Source organism: Ananas comosus, linkage group 10 (genome assembly GCF_001540865.1).
Source record: "Ananas comosus cultivar F153 linkage group 10, ASM154086v1, whole genome shotgun sequence".
NCBI lineage: Eukaryota > Viridiplantae > Streptophyta > Magnoliopsida > Poales > Bromeliaceae > Ananas > Ananas comosus.
Window position 1 is genome coordinate 7,959,216 of NC_033630.1, and position 11,001 is coordinate 7,970,216.

General features: G+C 45.2%; 2 long non-coding RNA genes across 6 annotated transcripts; one reads left to right on the plus strand and one right to left on the minus strand.

Annotated features, from left to right (window-relative positions):
* Positions 416-1,403, minus strand: LOC109716740. 3 transcript variants are annotated; one of them, XR_002218027.1, is made up of 5 exons: positions 1,209-1,403; positions 999-1,082; positions 843-909; positions 678-745; positions 416-561 (listed from the first exon to the last, which is right to left on the minus strand). It is a non-coding gene; the product is annotated as an uncharacterized LOC109716740 (long non-coding RNA). The 3 variants fall into 3 exon arrangements; XR_002218026.1 differs by having other exon boundaries at positions 416-558; positions 1,159-1,403; XR_002218025.1 differs by having other exon boundaries at positions 1,159-1,403.
* LOC109715938 lies at positions 9,880-10,664 on the plus strand. 3 transcript variants are annotated; one of them, XR_002217797.1, is made up of 5 exons: positions 9,880-9,972; positions 10,047-10,143; positions 10,229-10,298; positions 10,396-10,463; positions 10,581-10,664. It is a non-coding gene; the product is annotated as an uncharacterized LOC109715938 (long non-coding RNA). The 3 variants fall into 3 exon arrangements; XR_002217796.1 differs by having other exon boundaries at positions 10,232-10,298; XR_002217798.1 differs by having other exon boundaries at positions 10,232-10,298; positions 10,584-10,645.

Consider the following 11,001-nt stretch of genomic DNA (forward strand, 5'->3'; position numbering starts at 1 on the left):
TAAAAACTAACAGGGTAATGCAAGCAAATAAAACACTTTTCACATGATCTCTATGCCATTCATTCTACAGTTAGAATTTGCATATGCCAAACAAAGGCCTTTACCTGATCTTTCAAAGTATAGCAACTATACTTGCTATATAACATTGCATAGCTCAATCCTAAATACATCAATCTCTTTGTAGTTCAACAGAACTAATTAGTCCATTCACGAACTTATCATTACATCCTCTTGGACAGCATCAGGCTAAAATTGCATATGCAAGCTACTAGTATCATGAACACGTAGTACTTTAACATGTAACCATGTACAGTGAACAAATCCTGAACCTTTCATTATTGTTTAAAGATGCTATCATATCCAATATGATCTACACATTAATGCACGTCTCAATGCCTTGAACTATACATATATTCACATGAACATGGAATAACTTCAACTCAGATGTCAAAGGAAACATAGAGGGAATTCACCCATTTCGAGAAGGTCAGACCCACCTATCCCTAAGCTCAATCCAGTCACAAGAAATCCCGAAACTCAACTCAACGGTGCCCCACTCTGCTGAAACCGAAACACGAAAAGCGTATCAAAACTACGACCGAAATGTCCAATTTCGGCACAAATTGCACTTAGTACAAAATAATAGTTTGAATCCCTGTTTTGGGCTAGTTTAGTACCTCAAGTTAAGCCTCTAATTGCCCTCACATATCAGCCAAAGATAATCTGAAAGTCAATCGCAGCCTCGCTGTGAACATTCATCAAAACGACATCAACATACTCGTATACTAGGTAATATTGTCGGAATCTTACATAACCCAATTTCTAACTGAAATTCAACTTACCCCAGGTTGAAACACCTTCTAAACCAGTCCCCGAGGTCACAAATTCAGCTCAAATTAGTTTGGAAACCTGCTGTGAGCAAACATCCCAAAATCGCATCATGACTTCGCTAATATCATCGTTTTCATCATCGAAATAGAGAAAAACTCATTAATTACCTCGAAGGCTTTAACTCTGACTTTGGGGTGAAGGATTACAGCAAAACCACTCTTCAATTGGTGCTTTAAACCATCTCAATCCAGCTGGTAGCAAGAATTGAGAACCAACATAAAAAACTATCACTAATCTCAACCTAGAGAGAGAAACTAACTTGTTTACCTCACTAGACTTCAATTCAGGTTCCCTGAAAGTTGGAGCTGCGAAAATACCTCTCATGCGAGTCCTTTCCACCCACTCGTAGCTGCTCCAACGTCCACAAACCAGCTGGCGCGACGAACGGCGAGAAATAGGCGCAAATCAACGATTTCTACTCGAAGAGAGAGAAAACCTAGAGAGAGAAAGTGGGGAAGGTACAAAACCCTTCCTCAGAGCTCCATGGACCCTCCAGCAGCTTCAGGAGTCGAGCTGGGTCATTTGGAGATAAGGCTGAGTGTCAAAAGACTAAAATAGGCCTGCTGCCACGCAGCTGCTGCTGCTGCTGCTTGCTGTACCGGTACAGGGTAATGTCTGTACCGGTACACAATGCAAAAATGCTGAATTTCGCCATTCAATGCACTTTCTTGCTTTTAACCTTCCAATCACCCTCTAACTTATCCAAAAATTTGTCCAAACCCTTTAGAATATGTAGGGTAGTTTCATTTACCATTTCCCACCATCGAAATTCGTAATTGACCAATTTCAGAACATTGCAATAGAATAATGCAATTTCAATGCACTTTTCCATTTCCAGTTATCTGCTTACTCCAGTAATTTGTTGAAGCCTCTCAAAAATCCTACAAAAGTTGTAGAAAAGTTCCAATCACTATTCCAACCCTCGAACTTGTCAATAGACCCAGATTCAGTATATTACAGATATATGTTATATTCCATATTTTAGATATGATGACTTGAGACTTGAGACTTGAGACGGATCTTACGCTTGCTGACATTGTGCTCAGTCGCACACGCTTGTGAGGGTCGCTCCCTACAAGCCAGCACTCCGGAGATGGCCATCGCGATACATATTCGCCGTGCGGGATTGGGCGCCGAAGTGGCTTGCCGTGGGCAAGGCTCATTCTTAGAGTGGGGTGTTGACTACCACGGGGCCATTAGGCTCGGCACCGGCCAGATAGCCTACGGGTGGGTCTACAGGCCAGACAGCCTTCGGGCGAATCTTCCAAGATTTAACTTTAAGTAGTAAACATGCCAAATGAACATTGACTAGAACAGTAAATAATGACATTTTACTATTACATTACGGATATTATGATCGTTGTATACTTGTGCATTTTCATGATAGAATAGTTTTCTTACTTATGCAATTCCATGCTAAGTAGAGACATCATGTAGAGCAAGTACTCACGTTCATTTACTTGTCGTATATTTCGCTTTTGCTTATACTCGTACTTACCCTTTTTGTAGCTTTTAGGCCTAGTGGCGCATTTCACTGAAGTCAGTAATTGCCCACTGGGAACTATTATTTAATAGTTCTCACGCCCCCTATTTTATGGTTTTATTTCAGAGCCTTCGGCACCGGCGGAGGCACGGGATCGCGGCAAGGGTGACAGCCTAGCTAGATAGCGGGGAGCTACTTGCTCTTAGGTGGTTACTCTCTTTTTGTGTTTTGGTGAGAGAGATTTTTGTACCATGTATAGAGACCACCTATATACTCTTTTAGCTCTTATTTTGGGATATCTATTGTATTACTTATGACTTTTATTTTGTGGTTTTGGCTTCTTTAACCTATTCTTGCTGTAGAAATCTAGATGTACTTCGCTCTGATACTCCTAGATGTTCTTCTCTCATTGCTTTATTTATCGCTTTGTTGTAGACGCCTTATACGTTTTAGACATATGGCGGGTCTGGACATGCGCCTCGCCGGCTTCCGCTCGGCCCCGGGGCGTGACAGACCACAAGGAAAATGCATGCAGTTTCTTAAGTCTACATCATGCAGAAATGTATGATTGCTTTAATTAAATCATACCTACCACGATGTCACGCTCCTCGACGCCAGCAGGTCCCTCCGCTCGAGCGGCAAACACTCGACCACTCGGAGCCGACCGGGCCGTCTCAAGCTGACGCGGCGCCATCGGACGTCCCGCAGATACGGCAGCAGGCGGAACTCCACCAAACTGCCTCGGAGTCACTGGGGCGGATGCAATAGACGGGACAGGCGGCGATCCCTCTGGACACTGACGGCTCATATGCCCAACCTGACCACACCTGAAGCATCGTCCCGCCTTATGCTCACAATTCCCTGCGCGATGCTCCCCACCGGAAATCGCACATCGCATAGGTCCCTGGCTCTCGGACTGTCTCCTCGGGTACCTCCGGGGCTTATTAGAACTAGACTGTCCCCCCGAACCACCGCCAGGCCGTTTCTTTCCTTTGTCCTTCTAAGACGCCTCACGCTCCTCTCGCTTGCAGGCATTCCCATGCTCGACCCATAGAGCACGATCTGACACTTCCTCAAAGGTGCAGAAGTTGAAGGCATGCACCATCCGGAACACTCCGGGCCGGAGTCCCCGCACGAAGCACTCTGCCCGATCTTGCTCGGTCCTAGCCACATCCGGGACGCAATTCAGGAGATGGGTAAACTCCCGCTCGTACTCCCGAACCGTACGGTTGCCTTGGTTAAGCTTCCGAAAATTCTCCCGCATTTTTCTTTTATCACTGTCGGAAAAATATTCCGCAAACATCAACTCCCGAAACTCCGCCTAATTAATCGGGGGAAGCTCCGGAGATCGATCCTGCTTCACTCTCCTCCACCACACTCGGGCCCTCTTATCAAAGCAATGAGCAGCCAAGTTTACTTTGTCTTGCTCTCTGGTGTAGATGTCCTCAAACTGTCTCCTCGGGTACCTCCGGGGCTTATTAGAACTAGACTGTCCCCCCGAACCACCGCCAGGCCGTTTCTTTCCTTTGTCCTTCTCAGACGCCTCGTGCTCCTCTCGCTTGCAGGCATTCCCATGCTCGACCCACAGAGCACGATCTAACACTTCCGCAAAGGTGCGGAAGTTGAAGGCATGCATCATCCGGAACACTCCGGGCCGGAGTCCCCGCACGAAGCACTCCGCCCGATCTTGCTCGGTCCTAGCCACATCCGGGACGCAATTCAGGAGATGGGTAAACTCCCGCTCGTACTCCCGAACCGTACGGTTGCCTTGCTTAAGCTTCCGGAAATTCTCCCGCATTTTCCTTTTATCACTGTCGGGAAAATATTCCGCAAACATCAACTCTCGAAACTCCGCCTAATTAATCGGGGGAAGCTCCGGAGATCGATCCTGCTTCACTTTCCTCCACCACACTCGGGCCCTCTTATCAAAGCAATGAGCGGCCAAGTTTACTTTGTCTTGCTCTCTGGTGTAGATGTCCTCAAACAATGTTTCCATCGTGGCCAACCAGGTCTCCACAGTCCAAGCATCTATCACCTCGCCATCGAATGTCGGAGGGTGAAACTTCATGAACCTCGTGAGAGCCGCGTAGCCGCGCTCTCGCTCCGCCTCCTCAGCCGCCGCATCGGGTATCGCCAAACCCGAAGCCGCCAGAGGAACACTCGTCGGCGGGGGTGTGCCGCCGCCCGAGCTGCCGCAATGCCCACACCCTCAGCCGCATTAGGCACGCGAGCCGAGGGCGTGGGCGGACCACAGCCTTTAACTGCCGTCGCGGCCACCGCCGCCACCTGCCGCTCCAAAAGCTCCTAGAGCCGCTCGACCTGACTGGTTAGCGTGGTAACTTGCGCTCGTAACTCCTGCAACTCGCTAGGCCCAACAGGCTCTGGCGCCACCGGAGGTCCAGCCTGCTCTGGCACCACGGGAGGTGGTGCCGGAACGGATCTACGCACGTAGTGTCTCCTTGGTGCCATTAGCTCCTGAAATACAACAACTTGGTTAATCACCTTAACCCGCTAACTTCGCCACAAGTGCGAAACAACGCAACTCAACAGCGCAAATCAGGCTGAAGCACACAAGTGTACTTGTTCTAAACACTTAGCGTCGTGTTGTCGGCCGCCCAACACAACCACTTCAAGCCAAGAACTTATACCACTTGAATCCATCTCTAACACCTATTAGAGACATACTATCAACTTCGACCCAATCAATCAACTTCCGCCACCGGTATAGGTTCACGTCTTACTCACGCACCTATAGCCTTACGGTTTACCAACCGAAGGTTCTCTAGGTCAATCCTAGACTCTCTCTTTACTTGCTCTTAGCTTGCTCTGATACCATATTATCTGTCACGCCCCGAGCCCCGCCAATTTAGCCATTTCGGGCGCGTCGAATAGACGCCGGACGAGCAGCACCTCCCCTGTCCGCCCAAGGCTAAAGCGACGAGATCCTGTACAACAAGTTCCCAGGAAAAATAACTTGAAATGCGTACAAGATCAAGCAACAATAACGAGAGCACAACCAGTGCTAAATATATAAGAGCAAGCATCACAAGTATAAATAAGTGAACGAAAGAGAGATTTCTAACTATTACTATTACATCCATTCAACCTTTTTACATTGCATTAAATTACATTTTAAGCTTTCAAAACATAAACATAAAGTTTACAATCTTTCCAAAGCACTCACCACCTATACATCGTCTATGCTCACATACAAAAGGTAGCTCTAATGCATAATGGAAAGTAACTACACTAGGGCGCTGTGCCATTACCGCAATCCTCCCCCGGAACGCTCGCGCTCGGCCCTGCAGTAAAATGGGGTGAGAACTATATAAATATAGTTCCAAGTAGGTTCGGCCGCCGACTCTGTCGATCTTCCCACTAGATCTAAACTGGCACAGATAGATAGATAAATAGATATTGAACTGTAACTACGCTCTACTATGCCATCAAATGCAAATAATGCATGGAATATCATCTAGCAATAAGCCTACCATCTTGCTAGTATGCTTCAACAATGCAATGGATACGAATGCAACATAGTTATGTAATCCTCTAACATATACTATGTCTAATCATGGTATGAATGCAAATCAAGTATGTTATTCATGTTCATTACCCAATCCTTTAGGCTAAGCCGCCTAAGATCTCAAATTCTGTAGGTAAAGAGCTACCCCGCATTTGACTCACCCGACTTGTAACCCAATTCATAGGTAAAGAGCTACCCCGCTCCTTGCCCGACTCAGATCTCAAGTCCTATAGGTGAAGAGCTACCCGCTCCTCGCCCGACTCATAACTCGAATGCCTAAGGGCAAGAGCTACCCCACTCTTCGCCCCAACTCTAATCTCAATCTCGTAGGTAAAGAGCTACCCCGCTCATAGGTAAAGAGCTACCCCGCTCAAATCGCATAGGTGAATAGCTACCCCGCACTTCACCCGACTCACGTCCCAGTCCAATGGGTGAGGAGCTACCCCGCTCGTATCCCACCCGGTGAGCTACCCCGCTCGTGAGCTACCCAGCTCGTGTGACAACTCCGGAGTGCACTGCTTGTGTGGAGCGACCGCCAAAAGCCTAAAACAGACTATGTGAGTATGATCCAATCCTCGCCAACTGAGGATACCCTGTCAACTAGGATTAACAAACACTCGGAACTCTACCTATCCCTAGGTCCATGTCAAGTGTCTCAACCACCCTAATCAACTTACACTAGGGAATTCAACTATCCCTAAGTTCATTACGTTAATGTGTTCTTTACACTATGTTCAAATGCCACTCACCTAGGTCTAATCAACTCTAGGTTTAACACCTTTATCACATAACCTAGATTAATGCCACTCGATCTATTCTAGGTTCACGACACTAGGTTTATATGCCACAGGCCTATTTACATAATCTAGCAATAGGATAACATGCATGTATACTCAACAGGTTCATACAACACTAAAGTGCATGTAATCCCTAGCATGATCTAGCAATACGTCCCCATTGTTCACATGCCTCATAATCTCCCATAATTAACAATATGTTAACATTCATTTTCATCTAGCATATATGTCCTTTGAAGCCAACATGCATATTCTATTTCGCATTATCTCATTATATTACTATGCATTATCATCTAGCATATATTCCACAACGCATATAAATATTAACATGCATCTACCCACTAACATATAGTTTCAATGCATCGGTATGCAACTATCAACCTAGCATGATTCTCATTATGCTACATGCATACATTCTCCATTACACTAGTTCACATGTCACTAGTTTTCATTATCAAGTTCAAGTTCACCAATTCTTATCACTATAGGATCTCATGTCACAACCCTAATCCTTATGCATTCTAGGTTTAAATGTCAAGCCCACAATGCTACGCTACTAGACATGCATGCATGGAAGTAGAAAAGCAACTATACATACATCCTATAATGCATAAGAACAACATATGAGATATGATCAACAATTCTAACTCGGACATAGGAAGAAGCCCGGTTGCTTCGGGATGGACACCCCCCACCTTTAGGTGATGCAACGAGCCCACGATTCCGATTTCGCGATTTTAGGAAGCTTACGCCGCGTGCTGCGGCAATCTATACCGAAACAAGCTTTTTCTTCGATATCTTCGCACCCACTCGACGAATCGACGAACCGTCTTCGCCAACGCGTCAGAATACCTAACAATTAGGTCTACAACCACTCAATTTAGATCAAAACCCTAGATTTTCCAAAACCCCATTTTGGAGCCCTAGGTTGCAACTAGATGAAAATCCACCATTAGAGCTTTGGATTCAAGCTCTAATCATCTATTTAGTATGCTAGGGTTCCACTAAATCCATTTATAGAGATTAAAATCCAAGCTCTAGTGATCTACCATTAAAGCTCTTAAAGCTTACGTCAAGAACTAGCTCGAATGGCTAAGAAGGAGAAGATGAAGATGATGATCCTTCTTCTTTGCTTCTTCTCCACCAACCTCTCCTCCAAAATTCACCCTTGTAGAGAGAGAGAGGAGAGCTTCAGAGAGAGAGAGGGCTAGGTTTAGGGTTGAGAGTTGTGAGGAAATAAGAGGAAATGAGTTTACTCTACTCCTATACACTCAACCAGTGGCAAAATTGCCAAAAACCCCCTCAACTTTGCATTTTAGTGCACTGCCCTCGCGGGGCCAATTTTTGTATAAGGGACCGGTCCCTTATACAAATAGGGACCGGTCCCCAAAGGTCCAGAATTTCAGCATTTAGGACTAAGCCAAATTTTCAGCTTTTTCACCTTTCGGGGTCTATTTTCGCTCGTTTTCGCTCGTTTGACCTCCGATTCTTTTCAAATCGAACCGAGACTCTCCACACATGTTTTCGAGCGTGTTTTCATCATCTTTTCACCCACGCTAATACCGGATTTGGTTCACGGCCCAACATAGCCTTTCGGGTTCCGTTTTCGCGCCTACGCGCACCGAAACGCCCGAATGCTCCCGAACCTCACCGAACTTCACCGGAACCATTCAAATGGCTTTCCAATCAAATGTACACCGTAGCTTCATAATTTTAGAAGTCCGGTACCTTACACACGAACTCCACAATGTCTTTCTTCATGCACGGCCACCAATAATGCACTTTCAAATCTTGATACATCTTGGTGCCGCCCGAATGTATACTATAGGGAGATTGATGCGCTTCTTGCATTATTACCTTTCGAATGTCGTCGTCTTTAGGCACACACCAACGATTTCTGAATCGAAGTGCATCGTCGGTCCCAATGCCAAAATCATCGGCACTACCGCTTTCAACTTCACCCGGCACATTTTAGAGATATGCATCGGAAGCTTGTAGCTCTTTTATCCTCTCCAACAAGGTCGGTTGAACCACCAATGCGGTAAGGTTAGCCGGCACTCCCAGAGCCACTACCTCAAGACCAAACCGTTGCATTTCTTTTCGCAACAACGGTTGGGGTGTAATTGCCAAAGCCAACTTTTCCACCGATTTTCTACTTAGAGTATCGGCCACGACATTTGCTTTTCTGGGGTGGTATAAAATAGTGACATCATAGTCCTTTAGCAACTCTAACCACCGCCGCTGTCGCATATTTAATTTTTTTTGGGTGAACAAGTATTTGAGACTCTTATGATCTGAGTAAATTTCACAATGCTCACCATACAAGTAATGCCTCCACAACTTTAGCGCGAATATCACCACGGCTAGCTCAAGGTCGTGTATCGGGTAGTTCTTTTCATAATTCTTCAATTGGCACAAAACATATGCTATGACTCGCCCATTTGCATCAAAACACACCCGAGACCAATATATGAAGCATCACTATACACAACAAAGCTCTCCCACGGAGTTGGTAGAGCAAGCACCGGGGTCAATTGTAATATACCGAAACTTCGGTAAATAAATATCGAACTTTAGTCAAATTGACCAAAGTGCGAGGTTGGTACGCTTCGGAAAGGCCGAAGGCGTCAAAAAGGGTAAAAGTGCATTGTTGGGGGTTTTCGAGAAATAAAGAATCAAAAATCTGCTTACTGCAGCTTTTGAGCTCTCGGGGACCGGCCCCTAGTGGGAGAGACCGCTCCACGAATGTGTAATACACTGAACATTTGCGAATTGCGAAGTTCGAGTGTGAGGAAGGATGTGTGGATCTATATTACATGTTCTAAATGACTTGGACAAGTTTTTGAATAAGTTAGAGAGTGATTGGAGGGTTAAAAGCAAGAAAGTGCATTGAACGGACGAAATCAGCATTTATTTCTGCTTGCTGTACCGGTACAGCCATCACCTTGTACCGGTACAGACTGGCAGAAACGTGGCAGCAAGGGTCTTTTGGTCATTTCACCTCTTGTTCTTATCTATTTTAGTCCAGCACGACCAGGGATGCTTGCTGGAGTGTGCTAGAGCTCAGAGAAGCTGCCCTACACCTTTCTCTCTCTCTCTCTAGGATTTTTCTCTCTCTACAAATAGAAGTCGCTGTTTTACGTCGATTTCGCGCCGCGGGCGTTACTCGCTGGTTTGGAGACTCAAGGAAAGCTTTTGGAACGTGGGGAGGAGGATATTTACTGACTTTTCTGGGATTTTAACACCAGAAAGAGCTGAGTTGCAGCTTTTGAAAGGTATGTAGCTTAAATTTTCTCTAATTGGAAGTTTAGTATTGGATTTTGAGTAGTTTTGGTTTTGTTGCTCCCAGCTGAGTTCGAGGGCAATTTCAGCAGCTAAAGAGAAGTTATTTAGCTGTGATTGAACCATCTTAGACCAGGGATAAGCTGCTCCAAAGATGGACAAAGGTAATTTGTTATTTATGATGTAATTTTGAAACTATACGAAGTTTATTAGTGCGAACTGATGCAGTTTTGGATTCTTTGTTCGCAGCAGGTTTCCAAACTAATTTGAGTCAAATTGGTAACCTGAGAATCTAGTTTGAAAGGTGTTTCAACCAGGGGTAAGTAGAAATTCCAGTTAGAAAACTGATGTTACCAGATTTCGGCTATATTAGCTAGTTTACGTGCGTGTTGACGCCGTCTAGTATTTGTTCGCAGCGAGAGTGCGACCGACCTTTGGATCACCATCAGTTGGCATTGGAGAGCAATTAGAAGCTTAACTTAAGGTATTAAACTGAAACCAAAACAGGGATGCAAGTTATTACTTTGTACTAAGTGCAAATTGTACCGAAATTGGACATTTCGGCCGTAGTTTTGATGCGCTTTTCGTGTTTCGTTTTCAGTAGAGTTGGGGCTCCGTTGAGCAGAGTTTCGGGACTTCTTTTGGCTGGGTTGAGCTTGGTGATAGGTGGGTCGGACCTTCCCGAAATGGGTGAATTCCCTCTATATCTCCTTTGACATCTGAGTTGAAGTTATCTCATATTCATGTGAATATATGTATAGTTTAAGGCATTGAGACATGCACTGATATATAGATCATATCGGAAATGATAGCATCCTTAAATGGTAATGAAAGATTCATGACTTGTCCATTCTACATGGTTACCTATTAAATACTACGGATTCATGATACTAGTAGTTTGCATATGCAACTTGGCTTGATGTTATCCATGAGGATAGAATGGCAAATTCGTGAATGGACCAATTAGCTCTGTTGAACAACAACGAGACTGATGTACTTAGGATTGAGCTATGCAATGTTAC